A 27,413-nucleotide genomic window follows, 5' to 3' on the forward strand; every position below is an offset into this window, starting at 1 on the left:
AGACGATCGCTTGACACTATCGATAGATCACGACGGTTTGAAATCCCCTGTTTGGATCGAGTTTAGCAGACCCGCAGAACTGACCCCTTCCAAAGTCATGGACAAGATTCAACACGTACAACAATCTAATGACCAGTTTGACATCACCGATGGTAAAGCCACACTGAAAATGGCCCACGTCTCTCCTCCTCAAGGAACTGGATGCAAAAAGATGTTATTGGTGGACGACCTTCGCAACACCAAAAAGAGTCTCGTCCGAATTAACAACCCTCAAGACCAGATGTGTTTAGCCCGTGCCATCGTGGTGGGACGAACCTATGCCAACAAGAACGACACGGTAGAATGGAAAAGAACCTGGAAAACTATTCAACGATGCGATCGAGCCAAACAACGAAATGAAGCAGAACTCCTGTTGCAACAAGCCGGACTGTCCAAAGACACACCCTGTGGCATTCCTGAGATGCAAAAATTGCAAGATGCCCTAGCTCCACGCTACACCTTGAAAGTTCACCCTCAAGAAATGCGCGGGTCTCTGTTGTTTCGAGGCCAAGACTTTAAGGACGGAAAATACATTAATGTCTATCATCACGATGACCATTTCGATACCATTACCAGTATCACTGGATTCCTGGGATACGGTTATTACTGTGAGAAATGTGACCATGGTTATAACAATCGAGAGCAACACAAGCATTGTGGATTGAAATGTTCAGGATGTTTGGCCTCTTCACCCTGTCTGAGCGAAGAACCAGTGCCTTGTTCAACTTGTCTGCGCACATTTGTCAGCCCTACCTGTTACCAACAACATCTGAAAACGCAAGGTTCACAGAAGAAATGTGCTTGTCAACTCCTGAGATTGTGCTCTACGTGTGAACAAGTCATACGTACCAATAATACCAAGGCACACGTATGTTCAGGAAAGAAAAAATGTCACATTTGTCACCACATCGTGGACTTGGAACACCAATGCTACGTGCAAAAATACCAACCCCCACCAGAGAAAGAGGACGGTCACAAGAAGAAAGGCAATTTCATCTTTTTCGATTTCGAATGCATGCAAGAGACTGGCATTCACATTCCTAATTTCTGCGTGGCTCATCGAGCGTGCGAGAAGTGTATTCAAGAACCTATCTTCAGTCATTGCCCTCACTGCAGCAAGATTCCTGGAGGACGTGAAAAAATCTTTCGGGGACCAAACACGTTAGCCGATTTTGCCCAATGGGTCTTAGACCCCATCGACAAGACGTGGAGCCAAGAGGACATCGAACGTTACGGAGATTGTCATCGTCATGCCACGGTGATGGCTCACAATTTCTCCGGATACGATGGACAGTTTCTTCTCAGATACTATACGGAACAAGGCACCGAACGTCCTAAAGTGACTTTGAACGGAGCCAAAATAATTTTCATGCAAGTGGGACAAGTACAGTTTAAAGATTCGATGAGTTACTTGGCCATGCCTTTGAGCCGAATGCCTAAAACGTTTGGAATGACAGAAATGGCTAAAGGGTACTTTCCACACTTTTTCAATACGGAAGCCAATCAACACGCCTTTCTACCCCATTTGCCTGAGGCTCACTATTACGACCCCGACAACATGCGTACCGAACAACGAAAAGCTTTCTACGCTTGGTACCAGGCTCACGCCTCGGACCCTTTCGACTTTCAGGAAGAAATGCTAAAGTATTGTCGTTCCGACGTGGACATTTTACGGCGTTGCTGTGGAAAATTTCGAGAACTGTTCATGGAACACGGAGGGGTCGATCCTTTGAAAGAAGCTTGCACCATTGCCAAAGCGTGTTCCTTAGTGTACCGCCAACGATTCATGCCTGAAAACACCGTGGCTGTCATCAGTCCTCAAACGACCCACTATGTCAAGCGTCAATACTCGGTCAAAGCCCTACGTTGGTTACATTACTTGTGCGACAAGGAAGACAAATGGATTCAGCATGCCCGCAACGGAGGAGGCGAAAAGACCATCGGAACGTATTCGGTCGATGGCTGGGACTTAGAAAACCCCAAGATCGTGTACGAGTTTAACGGTTGCTTATTTCACGGATGTCCCATCTGCTACCCTGACCGTGACACTAAAAATCAGTTTTTGCAACGAACCATGGAAGACTTGTACCAGGACACTTGTCAGCGACGCCTAAAGTTAGAACAGCAAGGATACCAAGTGGTGGAAATGTGGGAACACGAGTACGATCACCGTTTGAAAACCGATCCCGAGTTTAAACGCCTCGTGGAAAGTTACCAGTTCATGGACCCGCTGAACCCGAGGGATAGTTTGTACGGAGGAAGGACCAATGCCACCTGTTTGCTGTACCAAGCCAACGAAGAGAAAGGAGAAGAAATCAAATACTTGAACGTGTGTTCGCTGTATCCCTACGTGTGCAAATATTGTCGCTTTCCTGTAGGGCACCCGCAATTGTTGACGGAACACATCGACCTGAAAAACATTCGACAATACGAAGGCTTGATCAAGTGCAAAGTTTTGCCTCCCACGAACCTATACCATCCCGTCTTACCTCACCATTGTCAAGGCAAACTGATGTTTCCCTTGTGCCGTACTTGTGCCGAAACGTGCAACCAGGACCAACCTTGCCATCACAGCCAGGAAGAACGTGCCTTGACGGGAACCTGGGTCAGCGTGGAATTATTCAAAGCTCTGGACATGGGATACCAACTGTTAGAAGTGTACGAAATTTGCCACTTTCCCAAGACACAACAGTACCACAAGGGTGACCCTACTCAGAAAGGCATTTTCGCCGACTACGTGGATGCCTTTTTGAAACTGAAGCAAGAAGCCAGCGGCTATCCTTCCTGGTGTCACACTCCCGAAGACCAAATACAATTCAAAGAGAAATACTATGCACAAGAAGGCATCTCTTTAGACCACATCGAAAAAAACGAAGGCAGGCGATCGTTTGCCAAAGTGATGTTAAATTGCTTGTGGGGTAAAATGGCACAACGACCGTGCTTACCCAAGACGGAATATTTGACAGAACCTTCCCGCTACTTCCAGATGATTCACGACAAAACCAAATACATGAAACACGTGGACGTCTTTCGAGAGGATTTGATCTTGGTCAATTACGAAGAAGATCTGGACTTTGTACAAGACGACCCTTTTGGAAATGTCATCATTGCGGCTTACGTGACAGCTCATGCTCGCTTAAAATTGTACGAAGCTTTAGAACTGTTAGAAGAACGCGTCCTGTACTTTGACACGGACAGTTGCATTTACATCCATCACCCGATTCAACAGCACCCTGACATCGAAGGAGACCGTTTAGGAGCCTGGACAGACGAGCATCCCGACGACAAGATTCTAAGTTTCGTCAGTGGCGGTCCCAAAAATTACGGCTACGAATACCGGGACAAACAAGGAGAAGTGCACACGATGTGCAAAGTGAAAGGACTGACTCTGAATCATCGTACCAGTCGAGTGGTCAACTTTGGGGTATTGAAAGAAGCCTTGCAATCGGGAGAGGATGGAAACTTTAAAGTGACCACCTATCAACCAAACAAGATTGTACGTTTACCCACTCACCACATCGTCAGTCGACCCTTGGAAAAAGTCTATCAAATTGTATACCAGAAGCGAGTGCGACTTCCCAATCACTTCACCTTACCGTACGGTCACGTCGGTATTGGTCTGTATATGAAAAGGAACCCTAGGCAAGATCGATAGTTCATTGTTCATTGAAGTAACTTACCATGTCGTTGACGAAGAAGAAACCAGATTGGTTAGGAGTCAAATGTTGGACATCACCGAGACCAGGGTTTTGAGGCTTGGACACAAGAGGTAGCTCAGTATGCACGAGAGTTATTCAAGGAAAAAAGTTACTTTTCAACCTGTGTTAGTGACGGTGCCAGAAGAACCCGTCACCCAGGACAGGACTGTCGTGGACAGGCCTGAAAGACCCTTTCGGGAGGACACTTGTGTGACCTTACCCCTACTGTAGAACTGGTTAGAACTTTACCCAAAACATGTTGTACAGACACTTGTGTTTATTCCACGTTCATGGTTATCATGTGCCTTTTATTCTTGTACTTAAGCCTTTGGCTTTTATGCATTTTTGTCTTTCGTATTCATGTTTGAAAAAAAAAATTCAATAAACGTATTCTGAAAAAGTATATAAACTCTTGTCTTGTTTGTTTTTTTCGTGTCACAAGTGACATTTCTCACACCATGGCTACCTCTGCTGTCTCTGCTCCCTCTTCCTCTACTGTCAAAGTCATCGACGAACACTTAGATCGTGCCAGTTGGGAGGCTTTGTATCTTCGCCATCCCTTTAACATGCTCATTGCTGGACCTAGCGGTTCAGGCAAAACCGAATTCGTCAAACGTTTGATCGAACATAAACATCATTTGATCGATCGACCCCCTCAACGAATCGTGTGGTGTTACAAAGAGTGGCAATCGGCGTACAGCCTCTTGCGAGAAAGTCAAGGCGATTCCATCGTGTTTGTGGAAGGCATTCCTAAAGAAGACGACGGCATCGTCTCTGACTCCCGTCTAACCCATTTGGTCATTTTCGACGACATGTTAGGAGAAGACGAAGAAGAAATTAAACTGTGGTTCACGCGCAAAGGGCATCACCGTAATGCCAGTGTCGTTTACATCACCCAAAATTTGTTTCAACAAAGTAAAGCCCATCGCACCATCAGTCTCAATGCGCATTACGTGGTCTTGTTTAAAAGCCCTCGAGATAAATCGCAAGTGCAAGTCTTAGCCAAACAGTTAGGAACGCCTTGGCTGACTCAGGCGTACGACGATGCCACTCAAACACCACACGCCTATTTACTCGTCGATTTGAAACCTACGACTCCCGAGGATTTGCGATTTCGTACCCACTTGTTTCACCACTGGTGCCAAGACGGAGGGCCTGTCCTGTACACGTCTCCGTCCTCGACTTCATTTCACTCCCCATAAAAAAATCTATAAAAACCTCAGACCCTTTTTCGTCTGTCTCACTCTCAGTGCGAACATGACGTCCCTTCAGTCGCATCTTCCCGTCAAATTGATTCGTGCCTTGTATGGCATCAGTCGAGAAAAAGATCCACAAACACGAGCTCGTGTCTTAGAAGCTAGTCTCAAAGAAGTCTTACGATGGTTCACGGTGACGGCACGTCAATTACTCCAAGGAATCATTCAGATTCCTCATCAAACCCAACGCTTTTTCGATCGAAACAAAGTTGTTTTGGTCCAACTGGCCGATCCCCGCATCGACACTCAAACCAAAAAACAAATCATTTTGAAACCTGGAGGGAGCGGTACTCTAGGAGGGGTCATCATTCGCTCACTTTTAAGATGGGATCCTAATGCCCCCAAAGTTATCCCCAAGACAAAAGTCCAAGGAAGCCCCAAGAAGAAAAAGAAAAAGACCAGGTCCCCAAGAAGAATAACTTCTCCAGTGGCAGGACCCTCCTCTGACCAGACACCACCACCCCGGAAAAAGAAAAGAAGCCCCCAGAAAAAGAAACAGAGAAAAAGTCCCCAGAAAAAGAAAAGTCCACAGAAGAAAACTAGTCGCAAGAGAGACACCTCGGCCAGGACGCAACCTTACACTCGCAAACCACGACCTGCCACAGCGGTGACTGCGTCTCCGGCATCCTCACGTTTGTCCACTTCTCCGTTAATGACACCAGGAACTGAAGAGTACTTGGAGACGTTGATCACACCAAGAACTTCTCCGTTGATGACCCCCAAAAGAACTTCCCCAGTGGCAGGACCCTCCAATTTAGCGGCAGTGGCTGCTGCTCACAAAGTACCTTCTCCCAAAATCAAAGTCCATGAAAGATCGGGCATGTTACAAAGTTTACTGGATTTGTCCAAACAAGAACTGGCTCGATTTAGTCCGTTGCGTACCCCTGCACGACGTGTCATGCCTGTCCTCAAACTAATACGACGTCAAGACAATCAGTGGCGACGCGTTCCAGTATAAAAAAGACCTGTGACCAAGTCGGATATCAGTGTTTTTTGGTGCTCCTGAAGACTCAAAGATGTCACCCTCCAGAAAACCCCAAGGAAAGAAAAGGAAAGGATTGCCACCACGTTTAGCCAAACATGGGGACATGTTATCTGTCCTGTCCAAAGCTTCTCCACCCCTACGAAAAAAACTCATTCAAACGGCCTCCAAAGATGTCATCGATACCGTGTGCGAATGTTGTTTGAACGTTTTGAAAGGCACGATCCCTTTGTCCAAACACCAGAAACAATGCTTAAGCAAGCATCGTCACGTTCTTCGCCAAATGGTTCGAAAGAAAATTCCCATTCGTCAAAAAAAGAAGATGTTAGTGCAACGTGGAGGTATTTTACCTCTCTTGTTAGGCCCCATACTGAAAGGAGTCTTGGGAACCATGTTGGGAGGACTGGTGGGAGCAAGATAAAAAGGCCTCGGAAGTTCCAAGATCTCAGAATCGACCCCTGACAACCCCATGGAAGGACGAAAACTAGCTTTAGTACCTTACAAACGATGGATGGAATACCATCGGTGGCAAGAACAACACACCCCGCATTTACCTCCCAATCCCCATTTGAGCGAGATGTCCCAGTTACAACGCGAATTGCAGTCCTTGATGGATCGCCAAGATTTGTCCGAAACAGAAAAATCGCAAAAGTACGGTCAACTCTTGCAACGACTGCAACTCTTTCACCAGAAAGCTTTAGACGAAACAGCTCTACCCACTCTGAAAGATTTTAAGACCTTGATGAAAAGTCCAGCACCATCACCATTACCAGTACCAGTACCAGTACCACCAGTACCCGTGACCAAGACAGAAATAGGAGAAGAAGAGGAAGGGTTTCAAACTCCACCAGAAAAAGTACGCAAGTTAACAACACCACCTACCTCCAGAATTGGATGGATTAAAAAGATGATGGCCACCCCTTCTTCCTCACAAGAGAAAAAGAAAGTGAAGACAGAAGTGAAGACAGAAGTGAAACAAGAACCGATATCCCCCGCTCAGACATCCTTCTCCTCTTCGACACCTATTGCTGGCCGCACACGCAAAGCATTACAATCCAAGAAAATACCCCAAGAGAAAAAGAGTAGCATCCTCCAAGAGTGGGTGTCTTATTAACACACCAACCAACACAAAAAAATGGAAAAAGTCTTAGCCAGCATTTACTACGATCCCTCCCATCCTGCAGGTTACGCAGGAGTTCAAAAATTGTATCGTGCTGCCAAAACGCGACTGAAAAGTCTCCGTTTACCTCAAGTGCAACGATGGTTACAAGAACAAGCTACCTACACTTTACACAAACCCATTCGACGCAAGTTTGCCAGAAGTCCCACCCGAGTGGAAGGCATCGATCATCAATGGCAAGCCGATTTAGCCGATGTCTCTCATTTGGCCAGCTACAATCGTGGCTACAAATATTTGTTTTGTGTCATCGACGTCTTCTCCAAATTTGCCTGGGTCGTGCCCTTGACTTCCAAATCGAGCAGCGAGTTAGTGCGAGCCCTGCAACGGGTGTTGAAACAAAGCGGTCGTCACCCTCTTCGATGGCAAACGGACAAAGGCACCGAATTTCTGAACCAAGCTTTCCAAAAAGAATTAAAGAAACGTGACATTCATTTTTTTACCACCGAGAATCCCGAAACCAAAGCCAGCATTGTGGAACGTTTTCAACGCACTTTGAAAGAACGCATGTGGAAATATTTTACGCATCACCACACTCTGAAGTACATCGACATCTTACCGCACCTGGTGCAAGCGTACAACCAATCTTACCATCGAAGCATCGGACGTGCCCCGCAAGACGTGACTCCCGACAACGAAGTGCTGGTGTTTGAGCGCCTGTTTGGGACGTCCCCGACGAGGGCTGTCCCCAAGAAAAGTGGAGAGTTGGCCGTAGGAGATTGGGTGCGCATTGGCAAAACCAAACGCACTTTCGACAAAGGTTACTTACCTAACTGGACGACCGAATTGTTTCGCGTCACTGGACGAGTGCATGGCCGTCATCCTGCCGTCTATAAATTGGAAGACATGAACGGAGAAGTGCTCAAAGGAACGTTCTATTTGCCCGAGTTACAACGTGACACCAAAAAAGAAGACGACGTGTACGACATCGAAAGCATTCTCGAACGCAGAACCCGTAAAGTGGGCAAACGACGTGTCAAAGAAGTCAAAGTACGTTGGAAAGGATATCCACCCAGTTTCGATTCTTGGATCGACGCTTCGCAAGTCATCGACTATAAAAAGAAGTGACCATCATGCCCTTTCACACAGCAGACGCAGCTACGTCGACCACTCCTCCTTCACCTAGTTCTTCTGTGCAAGATTTACAAAAACAACCCTTGTGGGTGTGGTGTGGAGAACGTGTGCCTAAAACGCAAATCGTCTTTTTCTGCCAAATCTTCGTGGTGTATTGTGTCATCGGGGCAGCCATTGCCAATTTGAGTTTGCAACAAGGAGACAAACAATTGTGGACCATTTTATTGAGCAGTTGCATCGGTTACCTGCTTCCTAATCCCTCCCTGAAATTCACCTCGAACGGGAACCCCGGGAACCTTGTGTCCAGTGCCAGTGCCAGTCACCACTTCAATCACAACCAGAACCCCATTTTGGGCGGAGACACGCCTCTGACGTCCACTAACCCCTCGGACAGCCACAGAACTCTGGAATTATGAGTCACCAAAACCAATTTTACTTAACCTTACCCAGTGACAGTTCCATGGAGGTGTTTCCCAAGAACACGTTGTGCTGTTACACGGCCAAATTACCTCAAGCCATCCTGTTAGATCACGAAGCCCATTGGGAAGTGGCTTTAGTAGAAATGATTCACCCGACCCAAGTCCTCAATGTCCTTCCCAATCAAAATTTTTTTGATGTGGAAGTTCATGACGAGCAAATGCAACAGTGGATGGATAGCAATGTCAAATATGACAAGAAAACCCGTACACAAAAGTACACCACCTATCACTTGTTCATTCCCCCAGGCTATTATTTTAGTGGTCAACATTTGGTCAGCACCATAACCTCCAGGTTTAATGTCGTGTTTCTGAAAGCTTTGGAGCATGTCAACAAAAATGTCACCATGGAGTACCACAAAGCAGCTCGTCGCTTCTTGATGAAATTTGAACGGAGTAAAATCCTGTCCATTTTATTTTGTCCTGAATTGTATGACATGTTGGGCGGAGACATGGACATGAGAAAGACCATGATCAAGAAAAACGAATTACCCATCGTTTACGACAACGAGTCTTTTAGCAAGTTATTTCGTGCCCCGGTAGAACTGAACCAAGGACTGAATTTGATGTTCGTGTATTCCGATGTGGTGGAGTACAACGTGGTGGGACACACCTCCGTACCGTTACTGCGTGTCATTCCTTTCAAAGTGGATTCTGCCACGAACACTGACGAGGAAGGTGGAAACACTTACCACGTCCACCGCGAATTTGTCCATCCTCACTATTTGCCTGTCAGTAAGTCGTATTTGGACACGGTCAACATTGCTATAAAAGGAGATCTGGGACAAAATATTCCATTCACCAAAGGAAAAGTCACGGTGAAACTCCATTTTCGAAAACGGTTCTCTCACGACTCTTAAGTCATGTATCCAGTGTACCGAGGGGCTGCTCGACAGCGAGGACACGGCTTAGGAGACATGTTAAAATCGGCCTTTCGTTCGGTGGCCCCGGTGTTGAAACCGATGGTGACACGCGGATTGCACGCCTTGAAAGATGCGGCACTGACGCAAGGCAAAGAATTTCTCCAAAATGTCATCATCGACAAACAAAACCCTAAAGAAGCCTTCATGAGGGCAGGCAAAAATGTCTTGCTGCAAACGGGAAAAGACATTTTAGGCCAACGAGAAACACCTATAAATGCCCTGCACGCTACCGAGTCAGGCATTCAGCAAGGACAAGGCAGAAAGAGACGACGAAGAAAACACCCTTTCACCAGACTTCAAGCGAGAAAGGCCAAGAAAAGAAGAACCGTTCGAGACTTAGACGTTTTCGATTATTGAGAAAAGAGACAAAAAAAAATGATGCACCGAGAATCTTGCGCTTGTTCCAAGACGGAACTGGATCTGTTTGCCATGCCCCCCACGATGATGACGATGCAAGAATCCCAGTGGGTGGAATTTCACCCCGTCTCCTCACTGACCGATTCCGCTCCCATCGAGTTTGAAATCAAAGGACAGCCCGAAGATTACATCGATCTGAATAGCAGTTACTTGTACCTGAAAGTCAAAATTCTAGATAAGACTGGAGGTGCTATAGACGATGAAGCAGTAGCTCCCGTCAACAATTTCATGCATTCCTTGTTCAGTGGAGTGGACTTGTACTTGAATAACAAACTGGTCAGTAGCAGCATGGATACTTACCCTTATCGTGCCTACCTGGAAAATCTCTTGACGTACGGAATAGATGCCAAGAACACTCATCTCAATGCCTGTGTGGTATGGGAAGCTGACGAACCTACCAAGTTTGAAATATTGGAAACTGATGAAAAGAAAGACAACAATGATGGATTTGTAGAACGAAGAAAGAGAATCACGGGAGCCGACACAAGTTTAGAACTGATGGATCGTTTGCATTTGGACATGTGGTTGCAAGAAAAGTATTTGCTGAACGGGGTGGATGTCCGCCTGAGACTGAATCGTAGCAGTGCCGTTTTCCATTTGATGGCTGATAGTGACGGTTACAAAACCAAAATCCTAGAAGCCAGACTCTACGTACGCCGTGTGGAAGTGTTACCTAAAGTGGGAAACGACATCAGTCAGACGTTGAGCAGAACGACTGCCAAGTATCCCATACGACGCGTGGAAGTGAAAACCTTCACCATTCCCAAGGGACAGCGATCCATGATCGAAGATCATCTGTTCCAAGGACAGTTACCCAAACGTTTGATCGTTGGTATCGTCGAGAATACAGCCTTCAACGGAGCTGCCGAAAAAAATCCTTTCTACTTTCAACACTTTGGCGTGTCCAAAATCGAAGTCAGTCGCGATGGCAAGACCTTGTGTACCCGACCTTTCGAACCTGACTTTACCAAGAAGAATTACTTGAGATCGTACTTGTCCTTGTACGAAGCCACCGGACAGTTAGGAACCAATACCAGTCACGGTATTACGTACGAGGATTATGCAGGAGGCTACGCTTTGTGGGCTTTTGATTTCACTCCAGACCAAGGCAGCGACGAGGGACATTTCCACCCTATAAAATCCGGCCAGATTCGTGTGGAAATTCAGTTTAAAGACCGAGACCCTGATGAAACGGTGAACGTCATCCTGTATGCAGAATTCGATAATACCATAGAAATCAACAGTTTGAGAGAAGTCATCCTAGATTACTAGAAACCATGGAAGACTGTTATCCCTCTTTACCTAGTGGAGAAACGTTTAGTGTTGGATTATTGTTAAAAAATGTTAGAGTTCTTGTTGTTTAGTGTTAAGTGATTTTTGAATAAAAAAATGTTGTGTTTTGAAAAAAATTGTTTGATGTTATATTGTTGGATTATTGTTAAAAATGTTAGAGTTGTTGTTTAGTGTTAAGTGATTTTTGAATAAAAAATGTTGTGTTTTGAAAAAAATGCCTTTGTCTTTTGTTTAGCTATAAGAATGTTGGATTGATGCTCTTTCATTTCTTACTATCCCTCTCATGACACTCACTAAACGTTGCGACTCAAAAACCGTATGGGGGATGTTTTCCTTCACGTCCGCGCTTTGACTTTAAGAACCGGGTTGTTTCCAGTCTAACCATCCATTGTCGACTCATCCTCCTAAGAAGATGTGCTCCAAACTAGCTAAACTCAACGAAGCCTACGTAAATTTGCATAGGGTCAGACACAGTCTGATACCGAAGCCAGAAGAAATAGAGAATGTGAGAATGTTAAAAATCACTGAAGACCTGATAGAAGAGCTCTTCAGAGAAGAAATGAACAGGGAAAAAGAAGAATGGACAGAGAAGTACAGACTTCAGAGACAGCAGCAACAACAACAACAACAAGAGCAGCAGCAGCAGCAACCTGAACCTGACAGAGGCTTTGTCGATTGCCGTATCGACACCAAAGAGTTCTTCTTTTCTTTCCGAAGAAGCAGACCTATCGCCAGAAAGTCTATCCTCAGAGGACATCGCATTCTTAGAAACTAAAAAAAGAATGCGATAGCAAACAAAAAAAAAAAACAGCCCTTTTCAGGGCTACCCCAATACTCTAGAAAAGAAATAAGGATCGATTTGCCAATGTGTGTAGGTAGAATAGTGTGAAAATAAACACTAACTCTTTTTTAAAAAATGTGAGGGTATGTGTTTGTGTGTTAGTAAGTGCTTAAGTAAGTTGGTATGAATAGTAGATTAAAATCATGGTTTTTTTTGGTGTTTGAGGTGTATATTTGGAGTTAGATTGAATTGCTTTGCGTATGTGGATAGTCTAATGAAGTGATTTATAAAAAATTTTAAAATAGTGATGGGTAGCATAAAAAAGTGAGTGAGTGTTTCTTTTAGGTCCGCGCGTTGTTGTTTTTGGTCATGATGTAGGTAACATCAATTTTATGTTTTTTAGGGGGATGTTTTCCTTCACGTCCGCGCTTTCACTATAAATTGAAACTCGCTGGGCAGTCTAGCTACCCTTGTTGATTGATCAACACCAAAAATGAACACGAGACTGTCTAAACTGTTGGAACTTCATGTGCATCTGGAATATGCCAGGCGCCTGTTGAATGAACTGGCCGCGGAAGCCATTGTGGAGGAGGGAAGGATAAGAGAGGAGGAGGAAAGAAGAAAAAAAGAAGAGGAGGAGAGAAGATATAAAGAAGAAGAAGAGGAAAGAAGATACAAAGAGGAGGAGAGAAGAAAAAAAGAAGATGAGGAGGAGGAGAAGGAAAAGAAGAGAAGAAGAATAAATTTCAGAATCCCAGAGAGCGAAAATTGGGATTCTGAAGCGACATATCCTGCCTCTGCTCTCTCCCCCAAAAAAGTAAAAAGTAACTGGGGGATAAGATGTGTATGTGGCGCCAGGCCTGGAAGGTGCCACCATTAACCAGGTGTCCATGAAGTTCCAAAAAAACAGCCCTTTTCAGGGCTACCCAATACTCTAGAAAAGAAATAACGATCGATTTGCCAATGTGTAGGTAGAGTAGTGTGAATATAAACACTAACTCTTTTCTAAGATAGTGTGAGGGTATGTGTTTGTGTGTTGGTGCTTGTAAGAGCTCAGGTATGTTTGTGTGAATAGTAGATTATGGGTTTCTTTATTGTTTCTTAGCGTATGTGGAGAGTATAGTTTGGGTTTTGTAAGCGCTCACGTACGATTGTGAGGATAGTAGATTATGGATTTTGTTTATTGTTTCTTAGCGTATGTGTTTGTGTGTTTGTGTTTGTACCCGCTCACGTAAGATTGTGTGGATAGTAGATTATGGATTTGTTTATTGTTTCTTAGCGTATGTGTTTGTGTGTTTGTGTTTGTGTGTTTGTGTTTGTACCCGCTCACGTACGATTGTGTGGATAGTAGATTATGGATTTTGTTTATTGTTTCTTAGCGTATGTGGAGAGTATAGTTTGGGTTTTGTAACCGCTCACGTACGATTGTGAGGATAGTAGATTATGGATTTTGTTTATTGTTTCTTAGCGTATGTGTTTGTGTGTTTGTGTTTGTGTGTTTGTGTTTGTACCCGCTCACGTACGATTGTGTGGATAGTAGATTATGGATTTGTTTATTGTTTCTTAGCGTATGTGGAGAGTATAGTTTGGGTTTTATTATATGAAATGAAAAAGTAGGGGATGTTTTCCTTCACGTCCGCGCGTTGTTTGGTCATGATCTAGGTAAGATCAATTTTACGTTTTAGGGGGATGTTTTCCTTCACGTACGCGCTTTAAGTATAAGAACCCACAGTATTCGTCGTTCAAACCATTCTGCAAAGAATAAAAAAAGAAGATGGCTTCTAACCAAATGGACAAAATACAAACATTACAAGACGTTTTAGACAACTTAGGAATGATGGAGCAGATGTTGATAAGACTGGTTGAAGACCATTATTCCTATAGTCCCCATCGTGTAAAGATGGAAATTAATAACTTAAAAAAGGTAAAGGACAAGATTAGTGGTGTCATGAAAGAGATCAAGGAGGAGAAGGAGGATGAAGAGGAAAGAATAAGAATAAGCAAATGGAACGAAAAGATTGAAAAAGAAGAAGAAAATGAGAAGAGGAAGAAAGAAGAGGAGGAAGAGAAGAAGAAAGAAGAGCAGGAGAAAAAGAAAGAGAAGAAGAGAAAGGGTGTTGGAGATAAAATAAGAACTTGGTGGAGAAAAAGAAGAAATTAGAAGCAGAAGAAGAAGAAGAAAACCCAAAGGCCCTTTTCAGGGCCCCCATATTTCTCGAAAAGAGATAGCCTTTCCATTGCCTATCCCTTTTTTTAAATTTAAATTTAAATTTAAAAAAAAAAATCCCAAAAGCCCAAACTCTATTCTCCATGTTAATTTCCCCTTGTCGCTAGACAGACCCACCCTGTTTAAATTCCTTTGACGCTATACAGTCCCCTATTCCCATGTTAATTTCCCCTTGTCGCTAGACAGACCCACACTATAGTTCCATGTTAAATTCCCCTTGTCGCTAGAGTGACCCACGATTTATTCCCATGTTAATTTCCCTTGTCGCTAATCTGACCCACGATTTTTCTCCATGTTAAATTTCCCTTGTCGCTAATCTGTCCCAGGGGGGTCTGTAATGCTAATTCCCATTGTCGCTAATGTATCCCCCTTTACTACTCATGGATATAAATAAATTTAAAAATTTGTTTAGCCGCGCTCAGTCAACGCCACATGGTTTCATCACGATCAATCTTCATGATCCACGAAGTCGGTATCGAATTGGTCTTGATCAAATTTATTCATGAGAAAGCAGCCGGACCATGCAACAAAAAATATAACACAAAAAATTATTCCGGATAATTTATTTTTCTGTCTCGGACGCTATATTTACTAACACACACGGCGCGACCACCCGATGCATCCGGTCTGAAATGCACGAAAATTAGCTTCCGTAGAAGGCCGTAAAAATGAAATCCGAGGCTTCTACGGAGAAAGTTCTCGTAGGAAGCTTTATTTTGGCTGGAAACTCTGGTCTGTTCAACTTCCCTGCTGCTGTCATACATTCAAGACCTGCATGGTCAACTTGTTATACGGTTAAACGCCATTTTTCAGCACAAGATCAACTTATACAAAATTGGCAGAGTCAATAACATAATGAAGACTCACATGGTCATTTTGTACAAATAGCACAGTCAATCGGACATTAAAGACTGACATGGTCAACTTGTACAAATAACACAGTCAATACACCAAAACTGCCTACCCTTCTGCACATGAGATTCTCACGTGAGATCTAACTCAGGTTAGTCTCATGTGCAATTTAACATGCAAATTAGGTAGAACTCACGTGAGCAAATAGATTCTAATAAGAAAATCACATGTGCAGGAATTGTTAACAAGAGCAATATCTTGCTCACGTGAGCCACACCTTGCTCACGTGAGCCACACCTCGCTCATGTGAGCAAGATTTTGCTCACGTGAGCAGCATCTTGCTCACATGAGCAAAAACAACAAAAAACAACTATAGTATTTAGTTTTTATTGAATACAAGAATTAAACAGATTAAGATCAATATTCAAATCTAGTAATCATAAGCATATAATTTGAGTTTGATTAGTGATCTTTTAATAAGGTAAGACAACTAGAGTATGTATGTATGTATGTATGTATGTACCTGTTATATTAATACATCACATTTATTCTAAACACTTTAAGGTCATAATGAAAGATACTGCTGGAAATTTGCTTCACATGAAGACCATTCTTCACTGTTTCAGAAAATTCGAAGCAAACAAAACGTGTAATTGACATTCCTGCTTCTGAATTTCATTATTTGCCAGTCTGCAACAATATTTTCACTTGGAGATTGTTCTCTTTGAATCAATGCACTTCCTGTTGATCACTGAATTTAAGTTAGCAGGCTCAGTTTTGAACTTTTGAAAAATGAAACCTGAAATGGAAATGAAAAAGTTGGTAGAAGTTTTTTTTCTTCTGATCACAGCATTTGAGACATTATGTAAGGTTGATTTTTAAAGATTTGTTTTACAAGGTAAAGGCAAAATACATAATTGTAGTTTGGATTAGATGGCACTTTATCACACTGTGAAAATAGGAGCCAACTGTTTTCCCAAGGACACACTTATGCAGCCAACCCAGTCTGAAAATTCATCCTTTGGACTATGAGTCAAATAGCTCTACCAATAGAATTACCATAGTTTAGTAGCAAACATATAAACTGCACTGTTGATGAGATACCTGCAAGTCATGTTGCATATTCCAAATTTGACTACTTCTGGATAAAGATGCCAATGTGTACCCGGGTATTCTCCCATAGATAATAACCTGGGTAATAGAACGAACAATTGGGTACCCGTTAAAAAAAAGGTGTTCACAGGGGCTCATATGGTTGCTTACAATTTACTTGTCATACGTGGTCTGTATAATAATACAATCCTTTCTCAAGTGACCTATTTAAGAATCAACGCTGATATTTCAAGCCTGACCATCCTAACTTCATGCCTGTCCATGGTTCATGTGCCAATTTTCTCATGACTTAAAACACTCTTGTTTTCAGATCCTGGTGACATTATCTGGGTCAAATAAAATTAAGCACAAAATGAATGTCTGGTTTAACATGGCTACTGTAAATTGCACTTCTTATACCACCATGTTAGGACAAAAAGTGAATGAAATGGACAACTATACAGACTGAAATATAAAGATAAAAAAAGTTTGCTACTTAATAACAGTTTTGAAAAAATCAAATAAAAATTGATGCATTTGTAACTTCTGCATGAATTTTACATCAAACAGTTCCAAGAAAACTGACAGGTTCTTGAATGTGAAACCATCTGCCCTAGATTCATTCTATTATGATACTACACACATAGCAGTCCAGCTTAAATAGAAAATAAATGGAACCAGGTATCATTTTTAAAAAAAGAAGAAAAAACAACAACAAAAATAACCCGGGATGTATCAATGCAACTGATGGATGTTATGTAACTGAAAAATGTTAGAGAAAAGAGATTTTGTTAAACTTAAAAACATGTTGCACTGGACCGTCGTTATGGGATGAACCATGGCAGGTTGAGGATAATACAACAATTAACATTTATGGACTTTATGACAATTCGTGAAAGTTACTGTAGACATGTACACTAGTCGAAATGACTGTTATGCACAAATAATTTATAATTTCTTTTGTGTCTATTCTCATCCATACTACTAATCCACACGAGTTCAGCTGATTTGTGACAAAAATTATAACTGCATATACATTTTTCATACAGTTTTCTGTAATAATGGCATGTAATTTATACTCGTGCTCAGATTATGATTTTTGCCACTTATGTTAGTAATAATTATGCTTACAGCTCTTTTTGGGGTTGGAACATGTGAACCTACAACAAAGCAGTTCAGCTTCACATTTAATACAATTTCTTTTTGATTGTATACTCTGGTAACCAATCATTAGGAATGATGGGTACACATTAGAAATTTCCAAAAAATTGACATCTCTACTTCTGGAACAGTCCTCTGGAAGATTTCTCCAAAACTTTTAGGATACATTTTTCCAAAATATGTACATTTGCAATATATAAAGAAATTCAAAATCTGGTTTCCAATTTTTATATTTAAAAACAAAAATGTATTGGGGGTAAAATTTTAGAGTCTGAAATGCATATGTTATCATGTGTATTACATCAAAAGATTTGAAGCGTCTTATACATACCCTTTACTGGAGTTGGAATTTCCTCTAGCATGGCAATGCAGTTTTGTCTGACTTCTTCCTGCTGCTGTCAATGTTTTGCACTTCTTTCAAATGATTTCTAACTTTGTTGTGTTCATTAAATTTTGTGACCTTCATGAAATTTAATCTGTAAAAAGAACAAAATTAGTATAATTGATCTTTTTTTAAATCTATGCAGAACAGAAAGAATGCACTGAAATGAGAAAACGATTTGGTTGGCAAAAGAGTCCTAGTCTATAAGTGTATATATGCATTAAGAAAAGCTGTAATCCTTATCCAATTAAATCTCTATTTTAAATTTACCAATCAAAATATTTGACAGACAGGGCAAATGTCTTTTAGGAATAAAATCATGAATCAAGCTACTGCATTTGGTTCTCAATCGTGTATGCTTATCTTGATCCACCCAATCAGCAATAAAATAATACGAAGAACATTTATGTTTGTACATATTGTTTCAATCGGTAACGCAAGTGCTCCTCACTGAGGCGCCCGCATTATTATTGGGGGTGGGGGTAAGAGCCATACATGGTTGCACAGTTGAATTGTGGAAGGCTTAAATATTCGATGATAGTGTGGTGTAGATATCATTTTTAGAAACAGGAGGTTGAATTATTATCTTTAAGTAAAATCTGAAACAAACCCTTGGCTCAATTTTAAACGACCATGCGAATTTATGCTTATGCTTATAATGTCGATGATTCAGGCTATCCACTTTGATCATTCTATATGCGAAAATTGTAAAAAGAAATGAGAAAAAGTAACTTACCTCTTTCTCGGCAAAGAACCAGTCTTTCATAATCCTTGAATCTTCCCTAACAGCACGTCGACGTCTTCAGTTTCGTACTGGACATTAACATCAGTACCGACGTGGACATCTTTAGATGTTGGTGTTGGTTTCTATATTTTAATGATGTCCACACTCTTGCTGTCAGAATGTTTTAAGAGCAAACATGTTGCAGGAGAATATTAAATAACTTTCTTCATGAACAGCGTGGCCCTTGCTAAGAGAACATGGCCCGCGCGTAAATTTCTGTCTGTTCGGTTTAAAAGTGCTATTCTACATGTACACTGTAGGTCAACATCCAGCATCTGTTGAGTTTATCTGAGGCGCCTTAAAGGGTAATTTATTAGTAAACACGTTGTTGTACGCATAGGGGCTTGTATCATTGATTACAATATAAAAGTCAGTCATACATTTAGTATAAAAATAATACTTTTATTATTTTATACTACTGTATGACTGACATTTAAATTGTAAGCAACCATGGGAGCCCTTCTGGTTTTACACTCCTTTGTACACATGTACTCAGGTATTTCTTAATGTTATATTTTATTTATCAAATAAATGTTATTTTATTATCTGATGTTTCATAAAAACTGAGCTATAAGTGAATTCATATCATTAATAAGTTAATTAATATAGACCAAGTTAATTTTGATGTTTTTACAGTAGCTTGTGCCGACCCATGCCCCATAGGACACTCTAATGGTTCTAACAAGCCGATTCTTCCACCGTGTACTCTTATAACCTGGGTCACAGAAAAGTTCACGGAAACGTCAGTGATTTGTTTTGTGATTATTTCAATAGGAAATTTCTTTTATAAACTTTGAAATGACACGATCAGAACATTTAAAAGGCTGCAAATAAGCAAAATTTTCCATTGCCAAGAATATACACGTGTAAAACAGTGCGAAACAGCTACACAACCAAACACGACTGGATTAGGCAGTTTCTTACGGATTTATTAAATTTTATGTACAGTACATGTTTTTTTTTTATACTGATAATGTACATATGCATAGGAAACGGGGTTGGCGTGAAACCACGATAATAATTTGTCTAATACGTAACCTGTTCGACTGTTCAGTTGGCGTTTGAATTTTGGCGGACACGAGACAAAATGTTTAATGTTACCCCGCGTATTTCTTTGATGCCAGACATTCAACGTCGGTGGACAATGTTTTATTAAACACGTTAATATTATTAATCCTTTATGGTTTCTGCGTGGATTAAACATAGGCCGTTTTATAGAATATGGGGAGGGGGGCGTCAAGCGTACGTACGCGGGGGGGGGGGCGTAAAAAAAAGTATGCATGCGTGGGGGGGGGGGGTCAAGCTTTGCCAGATTTTTGCGTACGTACTAAATGGATGACCCCTAAGCCGAATTACACAATTCAGTAAGTATAAGATTGTATTGACTTTTTGTGCGAATGTTAGGCATGGAAGAAAACGACGTAGTTTATGTAATTCTCCAATTTTTCTGGAAAATGACTTGAGAGTTTATTAGGCCAAAAGGACTGTGCATCAGTGGTTTTTTTTTTTTCCAGATATGTGGCTATGTATTTGTTTTACAATTTTATAGTGGGGTTTTAGAAGTTTGTGAATAAAGGAGCTGCATCATATGTTTATGGAACATAGGATTCATTTTAGGGCAAAAGTTTTATTTCCTTTTTATATTGTAAACTGTGTATTTTGGGGAGAGAAACATTTCACCTTTTTACGGATTACTTTATTAAACATTAACCACGATCAGTATGCAAGTTATTAACTCTATTCTTTGACAGCTGTTAAAGTTTAATGGGTAGTCTGGTTATACGAGACCTTAATTCTGAATTGTTTTGTTTTATGAACAGTGAAATGAACCTTAATATGTTCAAATACAAGGAGCCTGTTGGGTCAAAATAAGATTAAAACTCACTGTGAGAAAATAAGTTGAAGATGTTTTAAAATTTAAAAAATACAACAAAGCAACATGAACAAGTGCAAAATAGAAATTATGTCTATTTGACAATAATGGAGATGCTTGACATTCAACATTTACACAAAATATTTAAGTCCAAATTGCTCATGTGATAACTCACATGAGAAAATTCAACTTTGAATAAATTTGAAATAAGTGTTTAATCAGAATCAAAGTCCAAGTTTCTCACGTGATAACTCACGTGAGAAATTAGAACTCTGCCTTATTTTCAAACATGGTTGTATGTTATGGAAAAGAATGTTTTTCTAAGTTCTACTTTCTCATGTGAAAATTTAGATTCTCACGTGAGCAAAATCTGCTCACGTGAGAATCAGGTTAGTTTTTCCTTGGCTCACAAGATCTAACAAACTGCACACATGAGCCTGCAAAATCTACCCAATTTGCATACATTTCTAACAAGGTTCTCATGTGCAGCTTATGAGCAGCTCATGTGAACTGGTGAGATTTTTCTGTACGGGATAAAGACTGACATGGTCATTTTGTACAAATGGCACAGTCAGACATTAAAGACTGACATGGTCAACATGTACAAATGACACAGTCAATCAGACATTAAAGACTGATGTGGTCAACCTGTACAAATGGCACAGTCAGACATTAAAGACTGACATGGTCAACCTGTACAAATGGCACAGTCAATCAGACATTAAAGACTGACATGGTCAACATGTACAAATGGCACAGTCAATCAGACATTAAAGACTGACATGGTCATTTTGTACAAATGGCACAGTCAGACATTAAAGACTGACATGGTCAACATGTGCAAATGGCACAGTCAATCAGACATTAAAGACTGATGTGGTCAACCTGTACAAATGGCACAGTCAATCAGACATTAAAGACTGACATGGTCAACATGTACAAATGACACAGTCAATCAGACATTAAAGACTGACATGGTCAACCTGTACAAATGGCACAGTCAATCAGACATTAAAGACTGACATGGTCAACATATACAAATGGCACAGTCAGTCAGACATTAAAGACTGACGTTGTCAACCTGTACAAATGGCACAGTCAATCAGACATTAAAGACTGACGTTGTCAACCTGTACAAATGGCACAGTCAGTCAGACATTAAAGACTGACGTTGTCAACATGTACAAATGGCACAGTCAGTCAGACATTAAAGACTGACGTTGTCAACATGTACAAATGGCACAGTCAGTCAGACATTAAAGACTGACGTTGTCAACCTGTACAAATGGCACAGTCAATCAGACATTAAAGACTGACATGGTCAACATGTACAAATGACACAGTCAAACATGCTTAGAAGACATACATGGACAACTTGTACAAATGACACGGACAATAACACTTTGAAGACTCGTGGACAATTCTTACAAATGACAGAATTGCACATTTAAGAAACCTGGACATCTTGTACAAATGACACAGTCAATCACACAGCATCTGCCATATCACTATTCAGTGTGTACATGTAGCCATAAAGTATTCAACTGCTTAAACAAATTTTATAAGGATATTTACAATTTCAAATTTGTGGGAAATAAATTCGCAAACCAAGGACTTCAGAATGTAGTGGCATCAGAACAATATTCAAATTCTATTGGATATTCTCTTATTGAAAAAGTAATTAAAACAATAGGTTTCCACAGTCTTTGTAAGTAGGACAAGAAGGTGACTAGTCCTGCTGAATCTTCACGTCATTCCCACAAAACAATGTTAGCTACATATCTAGATTAACACTCCACGGAGAAGCAAGGCCATCAATTGTTTCTGAAATACATGTAAACATAATCTGTGCATGTGGAAATATTCCAATGATATATTAGCCAATGTTGTGTGATTTATTATTACTGTAAGTGTTGCCTATACTTTTGAGATTTGAGATTATTTGAATAAATGTTTCTGCACAATCAATAATGTTTGTAGTGTTGGGGTTGTTATCTCTGAAAGATTCTGGGCAACAATCTCAACTTATTTCACATGGAAGCCTTGTTTTCAGCAATTTCAAATTATCTGGAATCCAAGAATTGAACATCTTTGGCATCCCTTGGGTTTCACCCTCCACGGCATGAGGTTAGTTGTGGTAAGAGTGTAGAAAACCATGCAGTATCTATGAGGTGGAATCACCAGTATGACTGATGTCAGGGCCAAATGGCCAACATGCCCTATCTATGAGGTGGAATCGCCAGTGTGACTGATGTCAGGGCCGAATGGCCAACACGCCCTATCTATGAGGTGGAATCGCCAGTATGACTGATGTCAGGGCCGAATGGCCAACACGCCCTATCTGTGATGTAGAAACACCAGTATGATGTCAAGACAGAATTGCTGATGTTTGAGGCGGACTCGCTAGTATGACTGACTGACAATAAATAGATAATAGTGTAAGAACCCATGCCAAGGTGTTACTGTTCAGGGATCCATGCCTGCATACAATATTATGGTGATAACAAGACTAAAATCACAGTATATCTAAATTGTAGCTGTAAGCAATGCTGTGATGCAAGAATCTGTAAGAAAGTCATATATGACTAAACTAAGACAAATTATAATCATTTACATTCAGCAATGTTCAAGGCTTTTTCCCCGTTTGGGGTCAATGTATAAATAAAGTTTTCACAAACGGCCCTAAAATCTACTCCGCAGCCACGCATACAGTTGATGTAGTTCAATAATTAAGTCAGATGCACAAAACAGATTTGCAGTGCACAGTCTGTAAACTGATTGAACTAGAAACCTAACAGATGCAACAAACAACATTATGTAAACACGGTGTGCACACGCTACTGGTGCCATATATGGGTTGCAACTACAATGGGGTAGTTTTCCAGCAGGGCCATAGACGACTTGTCTGTGTCTAGTACGTCCAAATTGTCCGGCCACAATCCTTCAAATCATCTGCCTTGGAAATAAATCCCAAATTCGTGAGTTGATGCTGCATCAGCAAAGAGCTCAAAATCTGTAGCAATAGTAATATTAGAGTCCAAGAAAAAAGAAATTCCATTCCATTGAGCCATAAAGTCACTACACATCTTTTACATGATGATTCGATTTGGTGATGGTTGTTGACAAGGATATTCGATGTGAAAGACCGACCAGGGGCAATCACTCTACATGCATAATGTAAATGGCCCAACAGACTCAGCAATTCCCTCTTCATGCAAGATTTCCTTTGCTGGAAAGTTTTTAGCAATGCAGCTAATCTGCTCAGCTTTTCTTGTGGCAATCTAGCTTCCATTTCTTCTGAGTCTAGAATTATAGCCAAGTATTCCAGGACTGGTGACAGTCCTAAAGTCTTGTGGGGAGCAATTAGAATAAGTAATGTATTGAAAAACAGTGTGATGAATGCCATTGTTCTTTCAGCTGGAAAATCAGACTCATCAATGGACAAAAAAATCATCCAGTAATGCAAGAAATGTGATAAACCATAATTATGTTGAGCTATCCACAAAATTGCTCTGGACAGTGTATAAAAAATCTTAGGACTACTTCTACTACCAAACAGTAACTTGGTGTAGAAACAATATTTTTTCCTCCACTTGACACCATACAGAGGCCACATTGTTGGGAGTATGGGAATTAGTATGAATGCATCGGTAATATCCGTCTTGCACATATTAGCACCCTTTCCAGAATGTGAATAGCATCATCTATTTTTACGTATGAGAGAGAAAAAATCCTCTTTGCTGATTAAGGCATTTATACTTTCATGCTCGAGTGAACTGTAAAGTGCTGACAGATCTACTGTAAGTCTGTACTTGCCAGAATATTACTCTGTACTACACCCAGGGGGCTATTCCAGAATATATGAAATGGTGGACTTTCAAAGGGACCTATGAGGTAATTCTTGGATAGCTCATACTCAAGTAATATGTCAACCACATTGGGTTGTGATGTCGCTGATACCAAATTTTTACACTCGAATGAAGAAGTAGGCTGATGAGAAAGTCCTGTATGAAAACCATAGCAGAGGCCATTTATAAGATAGTCCACAAATTCTTTATCAGGATGGTGTTGCAATTCCTCTTGCAATCTAGTGATGTTGATGGGTGTGGTTGTCTGAAATGTTGTTAACGCTATATCATGATTCAGTCAATGAGGTTTTGTAGGTGGCAGTACCTGCTAAGTCCTCGGGTCGCACTTGACTGTGAATGTGTTTTTTGTAAGTCAAGCACATGTGCGCATTACCACAATTTGGTCGGAAACAACTATTTGTTTGACTGAATTCTTTGAATTAATCAAGATGTTCAGTTTAAATGACATTCATATATTCAGTTTAGAATTAAGAGGTGCCACCTCTTAATTCAGCTGCAAAAGTTGCTCGTAATTCCATTCCTTTTTGGGAGTGCTCCAAAAGTAGTGACATCATATATTCAATAAATTGTGCTTGTAACTAGCCTAATAAGAACAAAATTGATTCAACAGGGAATGAAGAGAGGTAGGCCTGCTTTTTGAAGTGGATGTTTGACCGTTTCCTTTGATTTTGTTTGCAATTTTATTATATCTGTAACAAAGTAATCTAGAATAAAATCATAAGGATAACCTACCATATTTGACATAGCATGATGTTTTCTTCTGTTTACAATGGTAATGTCATCAAATTTTGTGTTCCAGCTTTTGAATGAACTCAACTGACCCACAGATGTTGCCAATCAACATCAGATTAATTTGTACATATGTGAAAAATGCCCACCTTTTTCAGTTCAAGAGAAATTATGTGGCTCCTAAAGTGATGAAATGTCAATAATATCTAGTTTTAAAGAATGATTAATACCAATATCTTTCAAGATTCAGTATTATTCAGGTGAATGGTACATATGACATTTTGCACATAAATGTGGCATTATGAGAAAGGGCAATAACTCTAATAAAAAATTTCTGAGTGCTAAGGGATTTGTAAAAGTGTGCATCTTCAGGTGATGACCATCAAATTTATGAACTTTCAAGGTAATCCACCAAAAACTGCCGAACTAGTTGCACTAACAAGACTGTCATATACTGCTACAAAAAATGGCAATAACTGTAACAAAAATCAATGAAGCAAAGTGACTTGTCAATAAGTGCATCTTCAGGTGATGACGATAATTATTTACCAAGTTTCATGGCAGTCTATCAAAAACTGGATCTAATTCCACTTATGAGATTGATGGCAGATGAACATGAGGACTGTTGTATTCCCCTGCCATTACTGAAAGTATAAAAACAACAAGACAAGTACACGATGTGATCAGTCTATATTATACGGCATACTAAAAAACAAACCTTTTTGAGTGAAGATGCTAAAATCTTCTAATACATATTTCAAGTAGAAATGAGAAGAAAAGGAATAAAAATCAAATATAATTAATTATTTCTCAAACATGAACTTATAACCAACCCATCTATTCCTCAATAGGGATAGTAACTTAACACCCGTGAAACCACTCGTGTGCAGTAACCATTTTTATTCTTTCAACTTCAAATGAAAAAAGAAATTAGCCACCCTTGATAGTGAGGGATATTGAAATCAAGCTAGAAGGTCATATATTTTTACTGCAACATTCACAGGTCTTTCTGCACATGTGATAGTTTAACATTCATAGTAGTACACGGCACTTCTGAAATGGTGAATACCAATACATAGCTCTGCCTTCCATAACCATCAATTGTGTAATTATCAGCATTTACATTGTATTCATTATGATCTTTTTCATCAAATTATTCTATCATAAAATCAATTTTTATGAAATTAGTTCACATGCTAAATTCACTAGAATTATATGCTTGCTAAAATGCAATTTACAACAATTATAAATCCATAAATACAAATATAAAATCTTTCAATGTCATGCACAGCAGTATCTTAATATTTAAAAGGTTCATTACAACATACACATTTTAGATACTGACAAAAACTGTTGATATTATTGGAATAAATTATCAAAAGGACTCAGTGGTAAATTATCAGTTGATGCAAACAAAATATTTTCAATTACTACAATGAAAAACTGAAAGAACAAGATTCAAAGTAGATGAAGAAAAATTATTAACAGCAATAATATAAAAAATATAAATATGATGTGTGCATGCATTAAAACATGAATGTATATTCAATAATAATGCATTACACAATTACAATGGCTAACTCATATAATCATGCATTCTTCTAAGTGAAATCAAATTATAAATATTATCACAGCCTGCAAATATTCCGATTCAATAGTGATAGCTGCAGTATAACATTATATATGTTGAAAATAAATGTGCATAAACTGACAGTAGTTTAAAAATTATACAAAAGGAAATAGTAAAATCATATATTGTAACATTATTTGTGCTGACAATGAGTAAATATCAAATTTAAATACAATTTAATATAGTTCAGTTACTGTGTAATAAATATTCATAAAATTAAGGTAAGATTTGTTATAGGTCAAAGACTTCATATTCTTTATTAGGGCCCTACTTGACAAGTTGGCAGAATCCTACAGTATGTGCATCTATCTCTCCATTGTGGTTTCTTTAAAATTTGAATCAAATGTGCTGCTTTATACTTATGAGATCGTAAAAGAGTTTAACATCTTTCTTTGTTATTATTTAGAGGAGTTATGGCCCCTTATTGCCCATTATCACAACTTGCATTTGCATATCTTAACTTTATCATGAATTGTTGGATTTCAGCCAAATTTGGTATGCAGTTCTATACTGATGAAACACTGAAAGTATTAGAATTTCAGCATTCCAAGTCATCATTTGCAAGAGTGGTTCCCCCTGATTACCCAGTCTTGTTTTAACCAGCATAGTGTTTCAAAGGACTGCTGAATTTCAACCAAATTTGGTATGGACCTTTATGCTGATGAGATCTTAATGTTTTTAATTTTAGGCATTCAATG

General features: G+C 40.1%; 1 long non-coding RNA gene across 1 annotated transcript; it reads right to left on the reverse strand.

Annotated features, from left to right (window-relative positions):
- Positions 1–15,724: 15,724 nt before the first annotated feature.
- LOC149772489 (uncharacterized) lies at positions 15,725–18,905 on the reverse strand. The gene is made up of 3 exons (XR_016417688.1): positions 18,567–18,905; positions 17,780–17,924; positions 15,725–15,994 (listed from the first exon to the last, which is right to left on the reverse strand). It is a non-coding gene; the product is annotated as an uncharacterized LOC149772489 (long non-coding RNA).
- Between the last annotated feature and the right edge of the window lie 8,508 nt (positions 18,906–27,413).

This window comes from Sinohyriopsis cumingii, unplaced genomic scaffold, assembly GCF_028554795.1.
Source record: "Sinohyriopsis cumingii isolate HCF-2022 unplaced genomic scaffold, ASM2855479v2 utg001437l, whole genome shotgun sequence".
In the NCBI taxonomy this organism is placed as follows: Eukaryota; Metazoa; Mollusca; class Bivalvia; order Unionida; family Unionidae; genus Sinohyriopsis; species Sinohyriopsis cumingii.